The 24,178-nt window shown below is 40.2% G+C and overlaps 1 pseudogene across 1 annotated transcript; it reads left to right on the top strand.

The window, feature by feature from the left end:
• Positions 1–489: 489 nt before the first annotated feature.
• LOC143880624 (uncharacterized) lies at positions 490–22,341 on the top strand (annotated as a pseudogene). The gene is made up of 20 exons (XR_013251767.1): positions 490–565; positions 1,010–1,227; positions 2,599–3,161; positions 3,983–4,400; positions 4,828–5,310; positions 10,684–10,873; positions 10,961–11,304; positions 11,482–11,606; positions 11,715–11,791; positions 11,892–12,016; positions 12,106–12,232; positions 12,350–12,477; positions 12,806–13,069; positions 13,199–13,584; positions 15,693–15,898; positions 16,050–16,134; positions 16,234–16,376; positions 19,992–20,643; positions 21,217–21,562; positions 21,782–22,341. The product of XR_013251767.1 is annotated as an uncharacterized LOC143880624 (transcript).
• Positions 22,342–24,178: the final 1,837 nt, after the last annotated feature.

The raw sequence follows: 24,178 nt of genomic DNA, 5'->3' as shown, positions 1-24,178 counted from the left end.
CAGGGCTTCAAGATTCAAGATCAATCGCATGTGGGCCACTTGGACAATTAAAATGGTATATACACCACGCTCCAGTGTATACCAGCCTCTATACCATAACTTCCAAACAAGTGTTTTTTTTTTGTTGGGAAAATTACATTTACACATCCACTTCTACCCCTATAGTTTAAAACGTGACAACTACACCTCCTGTAGTTTCAATTTGTAAAAGGTAGGCCCCCACAATTGACGGTTCGTCCACAGATTGAAGGGTTAGGAAGATCCGATGGAGCTGATTTTTTGTATGTCAGGGCCCATCAAATGAACGCTTTGGATCATCCAAACAATGTGGGCCCATTTGGGCCCACTGTGTTTTTGGTAGTGTTTGGCTTCGGACGTATCAATTCAATAGAATATAAACATAAAATAAAGAAATTGAGACTGCTATCTCACCTGCACTGAGTACTCTTTTCCATCCTATATAACTTTTCTTTGCAAAGAACATGATCCATGTTGTGAAAAATGGGTGAAGATGGAGAGAAGAAGAGAAAGCTTGGGGGACTCAGGACAATGCCTTTTATTTTTGGTGAATTATCTATAATCCCATCTTTATTTTTATCTTCTTTCTTTTTGAATTCCATTGAATGCATATTATGAATTGCTTTATTTTAAAAATCTTACTGGTAATAAATGATTTTTCTTTCTCTCTTTTTTTCTGGGTTTTTTTTTATTTGGATTTGGATGGGTAATTTATTTGGATTTGGAGTATTTGTGCTACCTTTATTGAATAAATTTATCTATTTCGACGGTCTTAAAAGTTAAAACCCACGAATTTTGTCACTCTCTTTTCTCTTCTTTGGATTCAATCGGCTTGCTGCTTTGTTCAAAAGCTGCTAAATAACCACAAATTTCTCTTCTTGACTTCTGTTTAGCTGCAATAGAATTTGCATACTTTTAGATTGAGAAACACAACTTATGAAGGGCTGATAAAGAGAAGCTAAGATTGTTTTTTTTTTCCTATCTGGTGCAGCCAATGATTTCTGTGATAGATTTGCTACAAGTGGTTTTCATGCCAATATGATAACATATTTGACTCAGCAGCTACACATGCCTCTGGTCAAGGCCTCAAATACCCTCACCAACTTTGCGGGAACGGCGAGCTTAACGCCCCTAATCGGCGCCTTAATCGCTGATTCTTTTGCCGGACGGTTTTGGACCATAACAGTGGGTTCCATGATGTATCAGCTGGTAATCAGTGAACTTCGTACTACTATAATTAGTTTATGTGCAGAAAAAGATATCTACACTCCCTTTCTTGATTGGATTTCGATGATTTTTTTTCGTAGTTTTAAAACTCCCATTCGTCATCATCCGCTTCCCCAAGACAGACTCCCTTTTACCTTGGCCTCATTCTTGACTCTCCCAAGTAGGGGTGTTAATGGATCCACTTTGGATATGATCCACCTATGTCTTCGTCACAATACATTCAATTCTCTTGTCGGTCGGATCGGATTCGGAGTGTTCTTTGGATCCTACTTCCTGTGTCTGGGTCATCATGATCCATTTCAAATAAGATGTCCATCGGAGTGTCCTAATAAGTCCTACTTTCATTTTTGTATTTTACTCATTTAAAATGCTCCTAAGAGGTTGAACATGAGCATGAACGATAGATGGGAGGGTGAGATGGAGGGTGACAACTGAGGGGGCTAGCAACTGAGGGGGCTAGGGACTTAGGTCAGTGGTTAGTGAAGGAAGGCAACTGGGGACTACAGAGAGATAATGAAAAAAAAAATACTAAAATAAGGATTCGGTAGGAAAAAAATGCATGACTTATTTTTACTAAAATACCCCTGAAATAATACTTAAAGTTATACAAAACAAGAGGGTATCTTTGTAAAATAGGATTTAGAACGGTCCCATAGGCTTTTGTTAGTTGTCTGGATCTGATCAGTTTGGATCATATAATAGGTTCGCGAAATGTGTCCATGGATCTTGTCCAATAAATTTTGTATTTGGAGGGTTCATTGGCACCCCTACTTGGGAGAGTCCATTGATACCCCTACTCCCTAGTTATATATGGCCGCATCAACCGAGTACTCTACCGCGTCAACAGAGTACTCGATTGCGGTGCACCGAGTCGACTAGGATTTGCTTTGGCCGCTTTTGCACTGACATCCATGTTTTGAAATACTTTGGGAGTCTACCCATAACAATCGATCAATTGAAAGTTTGAACCATTCTTAAATCAATAGAGTGTGGATATCATTTTCATTATATATGTGTGTGTGTGTAGCCATTTATAACAATTTAAGAATATAAAAATTGATGGATAAGATAAAGATAAATGTTTAGGTTAATAGGTGGATAAAAATATAATTATATAAATAGTAGGGCAAACGCATTTTGGCAATACATTGTATAAAATAGAGTTATTGATTGTTTTGGGACCTCTTGGAAATGATATCGACACAAAATTTTGTCAAAAGAAAAATTGGATGGCGTTGCCTTGACCTGATTGAATACCAAAACATAACATCAAATTAAGTTTACTATGCGTTTGATTAGGGTACATATTATCATTTTTGCTACTATGATCAAAATCAAAAGTTGAATTTACAGGGAATGATCAGTCTCACCATTTCCTCAATCCTTCCTGGGCTCCGGCCCAAACCATGCCAACTGAACCAACCATGCGAACAAGCCTCCGCGTGGCAGCTCTTGGTCCTCTACATCTCACTCTTCCTTACTTCTCTAGGCTCCGGCGGACTCCGACCCTGTGTCGTGGCCTTCGGTGCGGACCAATTCAACCTGGTCAATTCCACTGGACAGGCTTCTCGGAGCTCGATCTTCTTCAATTGGTACTATTTTATCATGGGCTTAGCAACCCTAATGGCCCTAACTGTGGCAGTATATATTCAAGACAATGTGGGCTGGGGTTGGGGCCTAGGGTTGCCCACGATAGCCATGGCTATATCTGTTGTGGTTTTTGTGTTTGGTTACCCACTCTACAAGACTATGAAACCCGGGGGCAGCCCATTGACCCGGTTGGCCCAGGTGGTTGTTGCTGCAATCAAGAAGAGGAATGCGGTTAGACCGGCGGACCCGGGCCTTCTATATGAAAATGGAGAGTTGGATGCAGCCATTTCAACCACTGGGAGGATTATCCATACCAATCAACTGAGGTACGTTTATGTTTGAACAATCATCCGATAGTGTGTTGCTTTATTGCAGATAGTCGGCCCAGCCCACATGTTGAGGGGTCCGGAAGGGAAGTTATATATTGGCCCCCATTTTTTCTTCAGGCCAGCCCCAGGTAGTGTACTTATGACCACACTTTTTACACTCCAAGGGGTGGACCTGGGAAGAAATGGGGGCAAATATATCATTTCCTGTCTGGAAGCCCATATAGTGGGCCCCTATTTGAGTGGGCAAGACAATCCACACTGTGAGCCCTACATTAGACTGTTTTGACCCCTGAACCAAAATTATTGTTACTAATTGGTTGATTGAAAGTCCAATCAATTTACTTCTGATTGTTGAATGCTGGGAATTTCCCCAATTGGTCATTGAAATTTGTGAAATGGACTAAAAATTTATTTTATTTTTAGATTTTTTTCAAAGGTCGATAGATACTACACTGACCTTCGTGTAGTTCACGCTGGTCTTTTATTATTTAATAAGCTGTTAAGAGAATAGAAAATGCAGATCTGCACCATTATCAAAACATAATACTGCCAACTCCGATTTTTCTTACTCTATTCATACCTATTCACTATTGCTCCTGTATAATCCCATATCAGAGAATCTTTTCTTACTGATATGAGACGGATAGAAAGAAAGAAAAAAGATGGAGTGAATAAATATAAGAGTGCAATAATCTCTTGTTTTGTTTAGAGATGTCAATTTTGATGGGGGTACACATGACTTGATGTGTGTTTTATTCAAAATTTCGTTCATGTATGTCATTTGCTTGAACTAAACTTTGTAACAACAATGTGTGAAGGTTCTTTGATCGAGCGGCCATCAAACAAGAAGGCGACGAGCTGGAATCCGGACAACCCAATCTTTGGAAGATCTCCACCGTACATCGAGTTGAAGAGCTAAAATCTGTCATTCGATTGATGCCCATTTGGGCTGTCGGAATCATGGTCGTGGCCGCAAATTCCCACCAAAACTCCTTTTCCATCCAACAAGCCCGCACAATGAACCGCCACCTCTCCCACTCCTTCCAAATCCCTCCTGCCACCATGTCGATCTTTGCCGTCCTTCCAATGCTCCTAGCACTTGTGGCATACAACCGCATCTTCGTCCCGATTACTAGCCGATTCACCGGTAATCCCTCCGGGATTTCGTACCTACAAAGGATAGGCATTGGCCTAACTATCAACATCCTTGCCACCATAGCGGCAGCACTCGTGGAAGTAATGTCAAACAATCAATTACTCTAAAAGCTTAAGCTGTTAGAGTTGGTGTTATTTAGGCAGCCCTATTTGTTTGAGATTATGATAACAGATGGTGAGGCCCCAAACTGGTTATTGGACTAAAAATTAATTTAATTTGAGTCTAATAATTGGTTTGGGTCTCACCGCCGTCATCATCTTAAACAAACAGGGCCTTAATTAATCATTTATATTTCAACACTTCCCTTTACGTTTGGCCTATCTTTTTCGGGTTGGCTAAACACGTGGATTTTCTTCTAATAAAGGAGCTGTTGTGTTCTGAACCCAAGAGTCCAAGACTGTCAGTGAGGCAATAGTTCATATTTAATAAGCTGTTAGCTAGAGTTGGTGTTATTTAATAATTTCATATTTCAAAGTTAGTGTTATCTAATCATTTATATTTCAACAGGTAAAACGGAAAAGTGTGGCTGCTGATCACGGCCTACTTGATAAACCACAAGCCATCATTCCCATAAGTGTGTTTTGGTTGGTCCCACAATATAGTATTAACGGATTGGCGGAGGCTTTCGTGGCTGTGGGGCATATGGAATTTCTCTACGATCAATCGCCGGAGAGTTTGCGAAGCATAGCGTCGGCGCTCTTTTGGTTGGCGATATCAGCCGGGAGTTACCTGAGTACATTTATTGTTTCACTGGTGCACAAATATTCTGGTGAGGAGCGGAATTGGGTGCCTGATACCAATCTCAATAGGGGGAGATTAGAGTGTTACTATTGGCTAGTGAGTGGTTTACAAGTATTGAACCTTGTATACTATATAGTATGTGCGCGATTTTATACGTATAAGACATTGGAAGTGAAGGGGCCTGCGGACCCACCTAAGGAGAATGATACTGATGGAGATGGACACGTGGAGCTCACGGGGAAGGACAAGGTGGATGTGGGGGGAGAGGGACATGTGGAATCTGTTTAGCTTGACACTTGTGTAGTTGTCAATTGGCTTAATTGGGGGCATTGGAGTGAAGTTTTCATTTGTTAGTTTGCTTGTGTAAATTTGCTTTAGAATTACTATTGTCCAAGGGAAAATGATAACAGCACTGCAACCTTTTGATATTCACGCTCTCTTATCTTGTCTTTTAGTATTTAATAGGCTTGTGAGAGCTTTTTTTGGAACTGTAATAACCTTTTTACAGCCCTTTAATTACTAAAAGACAAGCAAGGAGAGTGTGAATATCAAAAGATTGCAGTGCTGATATCATTTCCCTAATCTGAAGATAGTTAATAGTGCGTTAATGGACCTAGATGGTCTGATGGATCTAAAGGGTCTGAACTTAATTGGGTAGGACTTGAGCATAGCGGTTGGATCCATCGGACATGACTCAAATCCATGTGCTAAGGTCTAAATTATACTGATCGGGCCCGTACATAACCACAGAATCAGTTAGAACATCTAAATATTATTAGATGCTGATAATATATGAAAATAGCTTCAAATTGTATATGAAATACTATTTATGAAGGGCATTTTCATCATATAAAATCGCTAATCAATATCTCTCTCACACACACACTTGAGAGAGGTAGCCCAAGCCAGAGCACGAATCCTCAAAAGAAGAGTAACCCATATTCCTCCTCTTATTAGAAGCTCTTCCTTCTACTGCTGTGTAAGATCAGAAATCTACCGTTTTATTACTTGCATTCTTCACCTTCTGTTTTAGGAGGAGGTAGAAAATAGCTGCTTGACACCGCCATGATTTTACCTCTCTGCCTCTATATATTTTATGGATTTGCTAGGCAATTTCGCAGCCACATGTGCTGACCTTTGGCAGATTTTGTCTTTTTTCATTTAATTCATCTGAGGTGGCTGTTCTCTCTTGCAAAAGTGAACCGCAATATCGCTTTCTGCGAAATTGCCAAGCGCATTCCTAGATTCTAATACTAAATTTAGTATTTTTTAACTCATCAAAAAATTACTTAATTTTTTATCGAATTCATTCCATGCATGAGCATGTGCCTCGATAAAAGCTGTGATGTCTTTAGGGAGAAGTGAAGCCAAGGGAATCGTAGAGTTAGCAAGCCAAGCAAAGGGTGCCTCTCAAGCAAGAGGGGCATACATTGATGGGACAAAGAACATGTTAGGCATCTTATGACGTTTTACAAGATCAATGGCAGCAATTTCTCATAAATGCCCCCTATGCACGCCTCCCCTTCTACAATACTAAAATTGTTGAGTTGGTGATACAAAATCACCTGTTGTATTTTAGGTCACACTTGGCCCTTTTAAGTTGAATATGTTTTCTCTCTATATATGTGGTTTGTATATGAATGAAAGGGTTTGAAGAATAAGGAAAAATATAGAGAGGAAAGGAGAGAAGGCTAGGGCAAGACAAGAGGGGTTTTTTCTTAAGGGCCCTAGGAGGGCTTTTGTGGTGAAGCAAAAGCAAGGTTCTTCTTCTTGAGGAGAAAGCCAAGGCAAGGCAAGAGGGGTTTTCACTTGGAGGCTCTAGAATGGCTTTTGTGGTGAAGCAAAAGCAAGGATCTTCTTATACTGAGGGTAGAAGAGAAGGTTTAGGGCAAAAAGAGGGGTTTTTTGTTGGGCTCTCGAAAGAAAAAGGGGTTTTTTCCCCTCTTCTTGTTTATCAAGGTATATTATCCTCCTTCCATTGTTTTTTTTCTCCACAGAGTTTTCTTCTTTGCAAAAGGGCATTGTATTGGAGGGTTTTCTAAAGAGGTTTTCCTCATACTCGATGTAAGGGTTTTATCAGTGGATTTTACCGGTGGAGGTAACATTGTACTATTTTTATTCTAAATAGTGGATTGATTGTTGCAGTGTCCGTGGAGTAGCCCATTATGGTGAACCACATGTATTCGTGTCTTCCTATGGTTGTTTGTTTTGCTTCCCTTTGGTGGTTGTGGGTTGTTGGCATATATTTTCTCCATCTTGTTTATGCAAGATCTTGGATATTTCCGTGTATTCGCGAGTGGTAGATTGGCGGGTGTTATTGGTGGTGGGTTTTGTCCGCTACAAAAATTGCCCTTTATAATTCACTACAAAAGTGACTTTGTGCGTGGTCATTCTCTTGCAAATAATGACCAATTTTTGCGGGATCCAAAGGAGCCCTAGCGGCTGTTTGGATGTGGAAAATTTGTATTTGAATTTTTTTTCATGGAAACTAATTTTTCCTAGCATTTGGTGAACTCATTTTTCATGAAAATTGTTTTCTCGAATTAATTTAATTTTATATTTTCAAGGAAAACTGCAAGCCTACTGGCCTTTGAAATTTTTTCATAGAGTATTAATTTTTACTAGTTTTTCGCTAGATCCAAACACCCCTTAGCGCTGTTTGGAATACAGGAATTTTCTAGAAAAGTTTGGAAAGGAATAACTTTTTCATAGTCCGATTTTCTTCTAATGCATAGCTTCTCTCCATTCAGGTATTTTCACAGCTTGTGAATAGGTATTGGGTTCTTGTGTGGTTTGAAGAGTAGCTGAGAAAACTTGGTGAGAGCTTGAGAAATTTGAATAACTTAAGTAATTGGAAAGGGGATAGGGTATACCTGCTGAACCTGTCTTTGAAGATGTGAGAGTGGATTGGTTTAGGGGTGGATGGTGAACATGAGAGCATTGGTAGTCATTGAGGTAATTTGGAGGTTTAGTGGTACGATTTGAACGCCTTGGTTGCAAAACAGGGGCGGGCATGGAGTTGTCGTGTGGTGGAGGGTTAGAGGTGGATTTATTATTAACCATAGGTGAGGAGGTAGGAATATCAATGGTGAATGGTCTAGGAGAAGAGGTTGGAAGGGGTGGGAAATGGCAGATGGGGTCTGTAGGGGAGTGGGTGGAAATAGGATTAGCATTGGGTGAGGGACCATGGTCCAAGGCAGGTAAGGGGAGGACTCTGTTGTGATTAGTTGTGGATTGTGAAGCATTTTGGGATGGAAAACTGGTTTCATGGAATTTGACATCTCTGCTACTGAAAATAGCATGGGTTTTAAGGTAAAAAATGCGATAGCCTTTTTGACTTAAGGGATAGCCAATAAAAATACCCGGTCTAGCGCGATGGTCAAATTTGTTTTTATGGTGGATGCTGTGAGCATAACAAAGACATCCAAAGATACATAGGTGATCGTAGTTTGGTTTCTTATTAAAAAGAATCTCATAAGGTGATTTTCCACCTAAGAGAGATGAAGGGATCCTGTTAATTAAATAAGCAGCAGTTAGAACGCATTCACCCCAAAACTCTAATGGAAGATGTGCTTGGAATCGTAGAGCAAGGGCAACCTCAAGTAGATGCCGGTGTTTACGCTCCACAACTCCATTTTGTTGAGGTGTGGCAATACAACTATGTGGTGACGGATCCCTTCCTATTTGAATAGCAATTGCATCTTGGTAGGAAGAAGTCAGAACAGTTATCTGTTCGAATTTGCTGAACTTGACAATGGAATTGAGTTTGAACAAGGGCAAGAAGTAATGTAACATAATAATAAGTTTCAGATTTATGTTGCATTAGATTGTTAAATTTTAAATTGTATTTTTTTGGAACCCTATATTGTTTAGCTTAGTTTATTTTATTTTATTTTGAGAGATGTAGTGAAGGCAAATATGTATTTTTGTGTCCTTGGGCATGTTGGCCATTTTCCCTAGCTTGCACATGTGTGAGCCACACATGTTTGCTCCATCTTTTCCCACTACTCACCTATTTCAAATTCAAACCTTACTTGGAACTCCAACCCACCACTTCCCTAAGTATTAAGGACACAACTTTTCCATACCTACTACCACCTACCAAAGCTAGGGGTGAGCATTATTCGGTTAAAACCGAACCGAACCGAATTGGTCGGTTCGGTTCGGTTTTTTTCTTCTCTTTTCGGTTCAGTTTTTTTTTTTTTTGGAAATTCGGTTATTCAGTTTCGGTTCAGTTTTCTATATAAAAAAATCAGTTAGCCGAATAACCGAAATTATGGATGAAAACCATTTTTTTTCCAAAAAAAAAGTGTTATATGTGCACTCCCTAGGATGATCAAAACCGTCAATTTGATTGATCACAACTTTATTAGGTTGTGCTCAAAAAATTATTTCGATCGGATGATCCTAGCCCTCCGATCCAAACCGAGATTTAATTTTTTCCCTCTTTTTCTCCCACAATTCGGTTTTTCAGTTATAACCGAATAACCGAATTTTTATTCGATTCGGTTTCGGATAATTTCGGTTCGGTTTCGGTTACCGAAGTTTGGTAACCGAAAGTTACCAAACTTCGGTCTATTCGGTTCGGTTTAAACCGAATAACCACCCCTAACCAAAGCTATTACCCCTCTACTCTCCTTTGACTAAGCATTTTCTCATTTACTCTTTTGTGTAGAGATTCTCCACTATCTTCCTAGACTTCCATTGAAGCCATTGAGGCTTTCTTGTGTGCAAGCTAGTGTTTGAAGAAAAGGCCAACTTTTCCATATTTTGTTTATGTATTGAAGCTTTCTTCTCCCTTTTTATTCTTTATCTTGTAGTGTTGTTCTTTCTATCATATATTGAATCACATCTCTTTTGGGCATTGTTCTTCTTCTACTTTGGTTGTTCATCTTGGGCTAGTGTAAACTTTGGTTTCACTATGTGAGAAAAGGATTTTCCGGTGTTGTGAATTCCGTCTTTCTCTTTATGGAATCAGAGGTACAAGAGTTGTAGTCGGTGCTTGTCAAGATTCCCTTGGTGAAGAAGTTCAATCGGTGCTTCGGAGATGAATATGAGTGGAAGGGTTAGCGCACTCGGCATTGAGTTGCTAAATCAATCAAATTACAAGATATGGAGAACATGTATGGAGTCTTATCTTGTGGGAGAAGATTTATGGGATGTTATCTGTGGAAATGCCAATGTGGCTCCGGAAGATACACAAGAAAATGCCGATGTATGAAGGCGTGGACGATGAAGAATGCCAAGGCCGAATTTCTTTTGAAGTGGTCTATTTCTCATTACTTGTTTGAGCACATCATTGGGTGTAAATCGGCGAGTGAGATTTGGACTACCCTTAATGGATTGCTTCACAAGAAGAATATGGCTCGTCTACAAATGTTGGAGAATGAGTTGGCGAATACTACACAAGGCGATCTCTCTATTTCTCAATTCTTTTTTAAGATAAAAAATCTTTGTTCAGAGATTTCTCTAATGGATCCGGAAGAGCCTATTTCGGAGGTACGAATGACGCGGTATATTATTCGTGGGTTGAAAATAGAGTATATTCCTTATGTTACGTTGATTCAATGGTGAGATCGACAACCTTCTTTGGTGGAGTTTGAAAATCTTCTTGCTTCACAGGAGTTTTTAGCTAGACAAATGGTGGGTTGTTCAATATCCGGGAGTGAAGGAGAAACATTATTTTCAAGTAAAAAGAAGCCCTCCAACAAATACAAAGAGAAGAAAAATGTTCCAAATAAAGGTGGAGACGAAGGAGGATCATCCGTTATGGGTAATGGAAACCGAAAGGGTATCAAGTGTTACCGATGCGGTATACTTGGGCATATACAAAAGAATTGTCGTGTGAAATTGAAGGATATCAATGTAGCCGAAAATGTTGATGATTGAAAAAATGAAGAAGATTGGGGTAGATGTTTCGTGGCGGAAACTACTACGGTGGGTGCTTTAGCATCCATCAATTTTGAGGATGATTGGATTGTCGGTTCCGGTTGTGGGCATCATCTTACCGGCGACGAATCTAAGTTCTCAAAGTTCCGAAAATATGAAGGCAATGATGCTATCATCACGGCAGACAACACCATATATCCGGTAGAGAAAGAAGGGGTAATTACATTTGATGAAGCGAATGAGGATCCTATTACACTTAAGAGTGTGTTTCATGTTCCCGGCATGAAGAAGAATATTTTCTCAGTAGCAAATGCGGTGGATGGGGGCAATTATGTTTTATTCGGGCCTAAGGAGGTGAAACTTCTTTAGAATATTTCAAGCTTGAAGGCGGATGTTGTCTCCACCGGTAAGAGAGTTAAAGATTTATTTATTTTATCGGCTTCAACCTTATATGTTGATAAAATGAGTACCAATGATGGCGCTTCAATTTGGCATACTAGATTGTGTCATATTAGCATGGATAAATTGAAGGTCATGGTGATTAGGAATTTAGTAAATGGGCTACCAAATTTAAATTCTTTTGGTGGTGGAAAGGTGTGTGAGGGTTGTCAATATGGTAAGGCTCACCGTCTTCCATTTGACAAGTCTCTTTCAAGGTGCAAGGCTTCATTGGAGCTTATCCATAGTGATGTAATGGGACCTTGTAGGACACCTTCATTTTTCGGCTTCCGCTATATGTTATTATTTGTTGATGATTTTACTAGATTCACTTGGGTGTATTTTATAAGGGAGAAATCTGATGCATTGTCTAAGTTTTTTGAGTTCAAGAAGACCGTTGAAGGTGTGCTTCACAAGAAGATCAAGCGGTTGAGAACCGATAATGGTGGGGAGTTTACTTCCGATGAATTTTTCGTATTTTGCCGTGATCATGGTATACAAAGGGATGTCACTTGTGCCTGTACGCCTTAACAAAACAGAGTTGCGGAGAGGAAGATTAGGCATCTTGTGGAAACTTGTAAAAGTTGGTTGCATGCAAAGAACTTACCCAATGCCTTATGGGCGGAAGGTATGGCATGTGCAACTTGTGTGATTAATCGAGTGCCTCTTAGTCCGATTAATATGAACTCTCCTTATGAGTTGATGTTTGAGGTGAAGCCTAGTGTCATGCATTTCAAGGTATTTGGTTCAATTTGCTATGTGCATGTGCCGGATGAAAAGAGAACCAAGTTGGACGCTAAGGCGAAGAAGTGTATTTTCGTTGGTTATGATGAAAGGAAGAAAGGTTGGAAGTGCATGAATCCTACAACTCACTAGTGTATTATTTCAAGAGATGTTGTGTTTGATGAAGTCTCTTCTTATTATGGTTTGGATGGTGGTTCCACTAATGATGTGGGTGTAGGTGAGCAAATCTTTGTTGAGTTTGAGCCTCAAGCAACAATGAACTTGCCGGTGACACTAAATGTTCCAATGGAATTTGGGTCTTCTTCTTCTTTGCCGATGGGGAAGCAAGGTGATAGAGGGAGTGATGTAGCATGTCATGTTCAATAAGATGAGCAAAATGAAGAAACTAATGAAGAGGAGTATAGTGCATCACATCCTAGAAGATCAAAAAGAAAGATTGTCAAGCCGGCACGGTATCGGGATGAAAACATGGTGAGCACTTATTCTTGTTTCCTTTCCGGTCCATTTGATGACAATGAGCCTTCTTCTTTTGATGAAGCAAAAGGGGTAAGAGAATGGAAGGATGCCATGAATGAAGAGATGCATGCACTTGTGAAAAATGAGACTTGGGATCTTGTTCCTAAGCCTAAGGATGTGAACCCGGGTTACATGTAAATGGGTGAACATATTGAAGCGGAAAGCGAATGGGAGTGTAGATAGATTCAAAACATGGTTGGTGGCTAGAAGGTTCTCTCAAAAGTATGGAGAGGATTATGAGGAGACCTTTAGTTTCGTTGCAAAGATGACTTCCGCTCGAGTTGTTATCTCATTGGTCGCTTGTCAAGGTTGGAAATTGTTTCAACTTGATGTGAAAAATGCATTTTTGTATGGTGAGATTGACAAAGACATCTACATTGAGCAACTGCCGGGTTACAATTTAAGTGATCATCCCACTTATGTTTGTAAGCTCAAGAAAGCTCTTTATGGGTTGAAGCAAGCTCCAAGGGCGTGGTGTGGTAAGATTGCCGAATACTTACAATTTTGTGGTTAGTATGCTTCTAACTCTGACTCTAGTTTATTTGTGAAGAAAGACAAAGGCTTGCTTGTCATTGTGCTTCTTTACGTCGACGACATGATTGTTACCGGCAACAATGATGTTGAGGTTGTAAAGCTAAGGGATGAGCTATCTATTTGTTTTGAAATGAAGGACTTGGGAGAGCTAAGTAACTTTCTTGGCTTGGATGTGGAAACTTTGAAGGATGGAGTGCTAGTTTCTCAAAAAGGTTATGCGGAGAAATTAGTTGGAAGATTTGGGATGAGTGGAAGTAAAAGATCCTCTACTCATGATCCCAACATAAAGATAAGGCAGGGAGAAGGCAAGCTTCTTCTGGATGCGCAGGCATATCGTGCTCTTGTGGGTAGTTTCATCTACTTGACTATCACAAGACCCAATATGCCTTTTTCCGTGGGCTTGTTAGTCGCTATATACAAGCGCCACGGAAACCACACTTGGAAGCGGCAAAGAAAATTTTGAAGTATGTGAATTCTACCCTTGACTTTGGGTGCATTACAAGAGAGGAGTTGATTTTGTGTTGAATGGATTTACCGATGCCGATTATGGAGGGGACTTGGATGATCGAAGATCTACTTCCGGTTATGTGTTTTTGTGTGGATCAGCGGGTGTTTCTTGGTGTAGTAAGAAACAAGACTCGGTGTCTCTTTCAACAACGGAATCGGAATATAAGGCCGCCGCTCTTGCCTCTCAATAATGTGTTTGGTTGCAACGGTTGATTGAAGATGTTCATTTACCAATTCACAAGGCGACAACTATCTTGGTGACAACAAAGTGCGCTCAAACTTGCCACAAATCCGGTTTGTCATACAAGAATAAAGCATATTGAGATCGAGCATCATTTCATCTGTGAAAAGGTGTTAGATGGTACAATTGGTGTAGCGGAAGTGAGGAGCAAAGAGAACATTGCCGACATCTTTACCGAGTCACTATCCAAAGGACCATTTGAGCTACTTAGGGGTAAGCTTGGAGTAGTTTCCAAAAATTCACTTTAAGGGGGAGTGTTAAATTTTAAAGTGTATTTTTTGGAACCCCATTTTGTTTAGCTTTGTTTATTTTATTTTATTTTGAGAGATGTAGTGAAGGAAATATGTATTTTTGTGTCCTTGGGCATGTTGGTCATTTTCCTTAGCTTACACATGTGTGAGCCACACATGTTTGCTCCATCTTTTTTTACTATCCACCTATTTCAAATTCAAACCTTACTTGGAACTCCAACCCACTACTTCCCTAAGCATTAAAGACACCACTTTTCCATACCTACTACCACCTACCAAAGCTAATACCCCTCTACTTTCCTTTGACTAAGCATATTCTCATTTACTCTTTTGTGTAGAGATTCTCCACTATCTTCCAAGACTTCCATTGAAGCCATTGAAGTTTTCTTGTGTACAAGCTAGTGTTTGAAGAAAATGCCAACTTTCCCATATTTTGTCTATGTATTGAAGCTTTCGTCTTGAAGCTTTCTTCTCTCTTTTTGTTCTTTATCTTGTAGTGTTGTTCTTTCTATCATATATTGAAGCGCATCTCTTTTGGGCATTGTTCTTCTTCTACTTTGGTTGTTCATCTTGGGCTAGTGTAAACTCTGGTTTCACTATTTGAGAAGAGGATTTTCCGGTGTTGCGAATTCCGTCTTTATCTTTATAGATATAACCAAGTAGCACGAGAAAAATCATCAACTATGGTAAGGAAGTAACGCGCACCACAATGAGAGGGTGTATTGTACCCTCCCCAAATATCAACATGTAACAACATAAAAGGAGCAGATGTACTGATATTACTGGAAGAAAAGGATAAACGAGTCTGTTTAGCAAGAGGACAGACATGACAAAGACAATTATTTGAAACAGAAATGGATGGGATTAACTTGGAAAGTTGTCGCAGGCGGTCTGAGTTGAGATGCCCCAACCTCCAATGCCAAATATTTGATTTTGGGGAAGTGCTAATGGAAAGGCTGGCATGATGTGGTTACAGTACGAAGAGATCGCCATGTTCCTTACCCAACCCAATCTTTGTCTTCGTCGACAGGTCCTGCAAGACACATGAATCAGGAAAGAAAGTTATAGAACAATGAAGTGACTTTGTAAGTTGACAGAAAGTAAATTATGGTTAAAAGATGGAATGCAAAGGACATTGTTAGGAGTGATATTAGAAGACAACTGTGTAGAACCAATATGTGAAATATGAGCATGATTTCCATTGGGAAGAACAACTGGTTTGGGTGCAAAAGAGTTAGAAACGGAAGATAAAAGAGAAGGAGAAGACACCATGTGATCGGTGGGTCCTGTATCAATGATCCAGGTAGAAGAAGGGTTGATAGGAGGAGACTTACCAGCTAAATGGACAGCCAGCCGAGAAGTACCTGGAGAGATCATTGGGAGAATTTGTGCATAGTGGTCAGGTGTGGAGGACTGAGCAGTTGGGACAACATTATTGTCACTACCCACAGCTGTAGCTGATGAAGAAGCTGTAGCAGTACTATGAACATTAGCATTGTTGGCACGTGCAGGTTGTTTTGTACGTTGGCTGTGATTGATTCGCTTCTTTGGATACCCAATAAGTTTCCAACAGTTTTCAATGGTATGGTTGTCACGCCCACAATGGCTGCATTCTCTTCACTTTGGTACTTTGGTGGAAGGAACTGGAGCAGAGCGAGGTGGTCGGGCAGCAACAAGGGCAGAAGTTTCCACGAGCTGTTTAGGTTGGATGTGGAGGGCACGTTGGCGCTCCTCTTGCAATAAGAGATTGTATGCCCGATTAACTGTTGGCAAAGGGTCCATGATGAGGATTTGGTTCCGAATAGCAGAGTAGGAATCGTTGAGACCCATCAATAGTTGCATCAAACGCTGTTGTTGTTCAAATGCAGAAGAGCTTTGTGCTGCACCACACGAACAAGAAGGCTTGGCCGAGATAGCGGAGAGTTCATCCCAAAGTGACTTCAGCGTTCCAAAGTAAGTGATAATGGAGAAATTTTCTTGTTGCAATGTGGCGATAGAGCGGGTTAGCTCAAAGATACGAGGTGCCTGGCTTTGAGAAAACCTGTCACGTAGGTCAATCCAGACATCGTATATAGAGGAAGCATTGATAATGCTATCAGAAATGTCCCCAGAGAGGACATTGAGGATCCAAGAAAGGACCATATCATTGGCCCTATCCCACATAGAGAAATGTGGAGAAGAAGGATCTGGTCGTGGTAAGGAACCATTGACAAATGCCAATTTATTTTTGGCATTGAGCGCAATTTTCATGGCGCGGGACTAATTATAATAATTATCTCCAGTGAAGGGTTTGGAGACTAGAATGGCACCGGGGCTATCCGAGTGATGAAGATGATATGGGGAACTGGAATAAACATCAGGAGTGATGGACTGCTGATTAGAATTATTCCCAGGGACTTGAATAGAATTGGTAGGGTCGAGAGATGGGGTGGATAGTAGTGTAACATTAACAGAAGTATTGTCTGCCATGGTGGTGTGGGGAGGGAAAAAAAAATACGAAAGTGAAGTGATTCGTGGGGGAAAAAAAGGCAAAGGATCTTATTGCTCTGATACCATGTGAAACTACCAGTGACTCCAGGCGCTTAAGCTTTTGGAGAAGGCAGTGTTTAATCTTTTATACTTTAACACTCCCCCTCACATGTGGCCCCTCTTTTTAGGGTTGGCCTACGCGTGGCACATGTGGCTCCTCTTTTGGGTTTTGCCATTGCATGTGGATTTTGCTATCAATGAGGTTTGAACCCAGGCATTTGCTTTGATACCATGTTAAAAACAGATTTGGAGGAAGTGCTCATCTTCTATTCACATAGAGAGAGTATTTAAATACAATGGAATGCAACTCCCATGAATCAAGGGAGAGATAAACAACACAGTAACAAATCCAAGAGATAAGGATAAGATATACAACACACATCAGTTGACAATACACAGCTGTTGAGTGAGGTAGTTGCACAGGTAACTCCAATAAAATTTAATGGTTTTCCATCATTTGATCACATGAAAAAAAAATCATATATTGAAAGAGCGGTTCATGTTTTATTTTGAGTGACCTCAGTTTATGGTGACAACCCCTGAATAGGGCACAATCATATTATTTCTCTCTAAAAGAAAAAATAATAATTTATGCAGAATCGATTTGAGTCCAAATTTGATTCTACATATGTGAAGCAAAGGCCCAATTTTGCCAAGACTTGGTTTTGGACTCAAAATCGATTATAAAATCCAAAGCAACCGGGATTTAGTAACTCTGTGATAATTAGGCCCTGTTTATTTTGACCATGTCCGTTTTAGATTGTGACAACCGATTGTGAGCCCCAAGCCTATTATTGGGCTCAAAATTACGTAATTAATTTTGAGTCCAAAACTGATAATTAATTTTGAGTCCAATAATCAGTTTTGAACTCACAATCAGTTCTCAAAGTGCAACACAAACAAGGGCCTGTGGACCAATTGGACAATACAAATGGCTTATAAACCAAGCTCCAGTGTAAACCCACTTCTATGCTTCACCTTCCAAAGAGGGGGATATGTTTTTTTACTAAGTTTGTTTTAAACAAAGGATATTCTTCTGTCGTAGGTGCTTGGTCGCATCCATAGGCGGACATATCAATTCAATAGATTATAAACGTAAAGTATAGAAATAGTCTGCCTATATAACTTTTTCTTTGGAAAAAAACATCACCCATGTTGTGAAAATGGGAGGAGATGGAAAGGAGAATAAGAAGCTTGGGGGACTCAAGACAATGCCATTTCTTCTGGGTGAATAATCTATAATCATATCTTTAATTTTTTCTTTCTTCTTGAATTCTCTTGTCTGCATAATATTATTTGCTTTATTTTAAAAACCCAGAAAAAAAATATAAATAAAATAAAAATCACTCGTTATTTTTTCTTCTACCTTTATTGAATAAATTTATCTATTTTCAAAGGTCAGAAACCCATAAATATTTTGACCTTGGTAATCAGTAATTTTTCATTATTATTTTTCTGGGTTTTTTTTATTTTGATTTCTAGTATTTCTGCTAACTTGATTGAATAAATTTATCTATTTTCAAAGGTCTTAAACCAACGAATTTTCTAGCTCTCTTTTCTCTTCTTTGGGCTCAATCTAAAAAATATCTAAATGTCTTGATGCTTTGTTCAAAAGCTGCTGATAACAAAAAATTTCTCGTTTTGACTTGTGTTTAGGTGTAATAAAATCTTCATAATTTTCGATTTAGAAACACAATCTATGAAGACAGTGGTGTTAAAAAGAAGTTGAATGTGTTTGTTTTGTTTTGGTGCAGCGAGTTTCTTCTGTAATCAATTAGCTGAAATTGGCTTTCATGACAACATGATAACATACTTGACTCAGGAGCTACATTTGCCTCTCTTCAAGGCCTCAAATACCATCGCCATCTTCGCCGGAACGATGAGCTTAACACCCATAATCGGCGACTTCATCGCCGATTCTTTTGCCGGACGGTTTTGTACTATAATAGTGGGTTACATGATCTATCAGCTGGTAATCACTGAACATCAAACTAGTATTAGTCTATATGTTGAAAAATGATGTAGGGAAATGATATCTACACTCCCTTGATAATTGACTCCTTTGTCTAATCAGATTTTGTGTGTGTGGGGGGGTGGGGGGGGGGGGGGGGGGGGGGCGCGTCTTTAGCTAAAAAGGAATAGTAATTCCACCCTTATAATTTGGCACTCACACCATTTTTTATGCAGTATGAAAGATATATACTTTGTTTCGAGATAATCTGATGGGGCTGCTTGGCACCGAGATAACTATCTACACTAGCTAACCCTGCAGTGGTCAGATCCCCCATAGGCGGTGATCCACTTTCCAGACAACCATGGGAATTCTAGCTAATTGCAATCTCTATTTTCTTCTTTCTTTCTTTCTATGTACTGGTCTAAAATTATATTTTTAGATATTAATATATGTAATTGTGAAATTTATCGGACACGATCTGGTTAATGAGGCTTTCAAACACCTTCTATGCATGCATAGAATGTTGGAGTGAAGAGAGATCAACACACAAATAATATAATGAAGATGAAAACTAACCCTTCTTCAAATTCAGACACAGAAAGACTAAGCAAGAATCACCTATATGTTTCAACCTACAAATATAAACAGAGTAACAGACTAATAGCTAAACAAACTGACAAATTGCTTCCTCTACTTATGTTATGTTGTGAAGGAACATCGAATTAATAATGAAGAGAAAACGGGCCAGCGTGGGGGTGGGGTGGGGGGGGGGGGGGTGGGGGAGATATTTTCTCTTAAGAGGACATTTCTTTTTGGAGACTTTTTTTTTTAATGAAATAAATTATATTAATAGGAAAGGGGAAAACCCCAAGACCGAGGAGGTCAACAGCAAAGGGATAAAGAAATGAAAGATGAGAATGGAGAAACAAAGTTCAAGGAGGGAGATAACAAAAACTTTCAAAACTCACTTGGTTCACCCTAGCTATGGAAAGATTATCTTCCTCTTGCACCATTTATGGTTACTTTATAGGTATATTATAATAAATGGAGGGCCCCTCCAAGTAAAAATTGAATAGGGTTGGTTCAAGTTATCCTAGAAAGGGGAAATTTCAGAAATATTTTTCCTTTCTAAAATTTTCAAGAAAATTCCTGCAATTCAAACATGGCCTAAAATTGCTAGGAGTACAAGTGGGCCAGGCCAGGCTCAGTCCGTGGCCCATCTCGAATGAGGTTGTTAGTCAGTCCATTGCTTGGGACAGATATAGGCCCATTTATTAACCAGACCCGAAAATGGGCTCAGGTACTTTGATTGGTTTTGCATGTCAAGCCCAAACCCATCAAAGTTTACTGTGTGTTTCATTAGTGTACATTTATCATTTTTCTTACTATGATCAAAATCAAAAGTTGAATTTACAGGGAATGATCAGCCTCACCATATCCACAATCCTTACTGGGCTCCGCCCAAGGGCCTGCGAACCGAATCAACAATGCGAAGAAGCCTCTACATGGCAGCTCTGGGTTCTCTACATCTCGCTCCTTGTTACTTCTCTAGGCTCCGGCGGACTCTGGTCTAATGTCGTGGACTTTGGTGTGGACCAGTTCGACCTGGCCAAATTCTCCAAACGGGGTACTTGGAGTAACAATTTCTTCAATTGGTACCGTTTTAGCCTGGGCCTAGCAACCCTAATGGGCCTAACCGTGGTAGTCTATATTCAAGACAATGTGGGCTGGGCTTGGGGCCTCGGGTTGCCCACCATAGCCATGGCTGTATCTCTTGTGGTTTTTGTGTTTGGTCACCCTCTCTACAAGACTATGAAACCGGTGGGCAGCCCGTTGACCCGGTTGGCCCAGGTGGTTAGTGCCATCATCAAGAAGAGGAATGCCATTACACCGGTGGACGTGGGCCTTCTAAATGAAAATGGAGAGTTGGGTGGAGCCACTTCCAACAAGGGGAAGGTTATCCATACCAATCAACTGAAGTAAGTTTATGTTTTGAGTAATGATTCGATTAAGTGTGCCCCTTTAGTGCAATCGATCGGCCCATATGTGAGGGATCCAGAAAGCCCATATGGTGGGCCCATCTTTGAGCCCTAAAAGTGGGCCAGAGAACCCGCACATTGAGCCCTTAGATTGGGAAATGATATATTCGTCCAAACATTTACCTGTCACTTTTGACAGGTAAATGTTTGGCGTGCATCTCAGGTCCATTTTTGGGGTTTCAGGTAGTTAGTTTACCTTAAAATCAGGTTGGGTTCAGGTTGATTTCAATCCACTTTTTGGCAAAAGCTGAACCCAACCCGACCCAAGTCGCTCCCTTATTACATGTATCCTTGCTTATTTGTATCCTTGCTTATTTTTCTTGGGGAAACGATACATTCGCCCTTTATTTTTTACATACACTAGAGCAGGCTGTCCCAAGTTTTAAAAAGGGCAGATTTATCATTTCCCATATATATTTATATACGAATTGCACCTAAATTGTAGATTTTATTGAATATTTCGTTCATGTATGTCATTTACTTGAAATAACTTTGTAAGAACAATCTATGAAGGTACTTCAATGGAGCGGATGAAGAGCTAAAATCCGTCCTTCGACTGATTCCCATTTGGGCTGTTGGAATCATAGTCTCCGTTGCATCGGCCCACCAAGGCTCATTTTCCATCCAACAAGCCCGCACCATGAACCGCCATCTCTCCCACTCCTTCCAAATCCCCCCGGCCACCATGACCCTCTTCACCAAACTTCCAATGCTCCTAGTTTTCATGACATACTTCCCCCTCTTAATCCCAATCTTTCGCCACTTCACTGGAAATCCATCAGGAATTACATACATACAACGTATAGGCATTGGCCTCATGCTCAACATTCTTGCCACCATAGTAGCGGCGCTCGTGGAGGTAATGTGATACCATAAGTTTGTTATGATAAGGGATAGTATACAAGCTAACCCCATTATCACTAAAAAGATCATCATAAAAACACAATGAATATGCCCCTTTGACAGGAGGAGAAGTCCCTCTGCCTCTGTAGCCCAAGAGTTTGATTATTGGATCGAACATATATAGTTCTCTTCTCTGCATTCATACATTGCATCGATCATCTCTATGGTTTTTCAGGTAAAACGGAAAAGTGTGGGCGCCGATCATGGCGGGGACCCACATGCCATTATCCCCATAAGTGTGTTTTGGTTGGTCCCACAATATAGTATTCACGGGTTGGGTGAGGCTTTCGCGGTGGTGGGCTACATGGAATTTCTCTTTGGTCAAGCGCCGAAAAGTATGCGAAACATAGCAAATCCATTCTATTGGTTGTCGGTATCAGCTGGGAATTACCTGAGTACTTTGATTGTTTGGTTGGTACACAAATATTCCGGCGAGGAGCGGAATTGGGTGCCTGATACCAATCTTAACAAGGGGAGATTAGAGTGTTACTATTGGCTAGTGAGCGGTTTACAGGTATTGAACCTTGTATGCTATATTGTATGTGTACAGTTTTATACGTATAAGCCCTGGCCCGTAGACCCACCAAAGCAAAATGAGGACCCATCAAACCAAAAGGATATTGATGGAGATGGACACGTGGAGGTTGGTGGGAAGGACAAGGAGGATGTGCTGGGAGAGAGAGACGTGGAATATGTTTAGTTTTCAATTGCTAGTTTACATGTGTAAATGAGCTTCAGCATTACTATGTCAAAAGCGTTATAAGGATATGTCACGGTCTGATGAATCCAAATTCCAAAGGGTCAGAACTTAATTGGACATGAATTGGGCATGGAGATTGGATTCGTTATTCAATAGTCTAATAGATGCTTGTTATATACCACTCATATTGTAAATGAAATAATATTTATGAATGATAGTTTCGCCTTGTAAAATCTCTCTCTCTCTCTCTCTCTCTCTCTCCCTCCTAGGACTCCTTATTTTAGCATCTTTCTCTTTTCTCTTGCTAGGATTTATCCCTCCCTCTCTATGACAAGCTAGGGTTTCTGTTCCTTATGAGTTCGAGAAGGCATGTAGATTTGGGGAATACAATGAGTAGATCTTTGGAAGCCAAGAGAGCCAAGATTTGTTAGGTTAAGCTTCATTTTGATGTTATTTTGGAAGAATCTTCACTAGGGGTGAAACTTGGGCCGGGTGGGTTCAAACCGAAAAAAAGTCAGCCCGGGTTGGGTATCCTTCGAATTGGGTTCAGGTTGAGTTTTCCCAACCCGAGTTTAGGTCATGTTCGAGTTGAGGGCTTGGCAACCCGACCCGAGTGGAACCCGACATTTTTTTATCATTCTTTTTAGTAAGCTTAAAATCTCGGGTTGGGTCGGGTTGAACTCGGGTGAGGTGAGGTTCGGCCCGAGCCAACCCGCCCGATTTGCACCCCTAATCTTCAGGCATTTGCAATGCCACGCTACCTTGAGACGTCTCATGCTTTTATCATACTCAAAATTGTGGGGCGGTGGTTTCCAATATGCCTCACAAGGTTTCGTAGTTGAAGTTTCTACCTTTGAAACAACTGACCAGCATATAAAAGCAGGAGGAGCAAGTTCTCTGTCAAATGCCGATTAGTTGTGACAATGAAGATTTGTGAAAAATGGATCCGAGATATACATACCGGAGGGAGTTTCTTGAAACACTTGCTTAATGACCCGCTATTTCAGCTGGTTTCAAAGTTTTATGAAGTAGTTCAGCCAATACTTACGGAGCTAGGCAAGGTTAAGAATCCATGGCATAGTGATGCTCATAGTGGGGTATTGTTGAACCATTTTGGTTTAACTGAAGCATGGTATTTTACTGTTCTTTTCAGTGTCTCAAGAAGCACAGGACTATGCTCTTAGCTAACAGACAATCAATCTCCCGCCAATGGCCTGCCGAATCAATGGGCCCCATACACATTTTTTTTTTCAAATGGACCCCATATACATGGACCGCATTTACAAGGGGATCGATAATCAGCTCAGATATGTTACGATAAACTGATATTAAGCAACGAACTGTTTCCAAAACCAGCTGATGTAAACCATCTACACTCATGAGATTCATGGCGCAATTGAAAACAACAGAAATTAGAAATGGTGCAAAAATTACATGTGATTTTCTGAACTGATTTTTCAGATAGAAATTCCTCTGTGATACTCATAAATCTAATAAAAATGTAATTTACTCAATGTGGTAAACCTACAAGGCTACAACTGAAGTCATCTATAGGTCAAGCTGATCGCCCTTCAATCGTGAATAAAAGATTTGCCTTCATTTAACCATTTTCCGGCTCAGGTTTCTGTTTTTATGCTCTTTAAATTGTTTCCCTAATTTTCTTTCTCCTGAACTTGGAAGATAATGTTTCCAGCTTTTTTTTCCCATTTGACAAATGTAGGGCCAATCCCCTTGGCCGCCAAGAAATCAACATGCTCACCATGGGAGGCATACATGATGGACCTTCTAGCTGTGGCTCCATGTCTTGTTTACCACAGGAACATGTCCCCATTTTTGCATTGAGGCCCACTATTTTCTTATGTTTTAAACATA

The sequence above is a fragment of the Tasmannia lanceolata genome, unplaced genomic scaffold, assembly GCF_043159265.1.
Source record: "Tasmannia lanceolata isolate RefF3 unplaced genomic scaffold, GAP_Taslan_0.1 ptg000007l, whole genome shotgun sequence".
NCBI lineage: Eukaryota > Viridiplantae > Streptophyta > Magnoliopsida > Canellales > Winteraceae > Tasmannia > Tasmannia lanceolata.
This window is presented reverse-complemented; position numbering and strand designations above follow the sequence as displayed.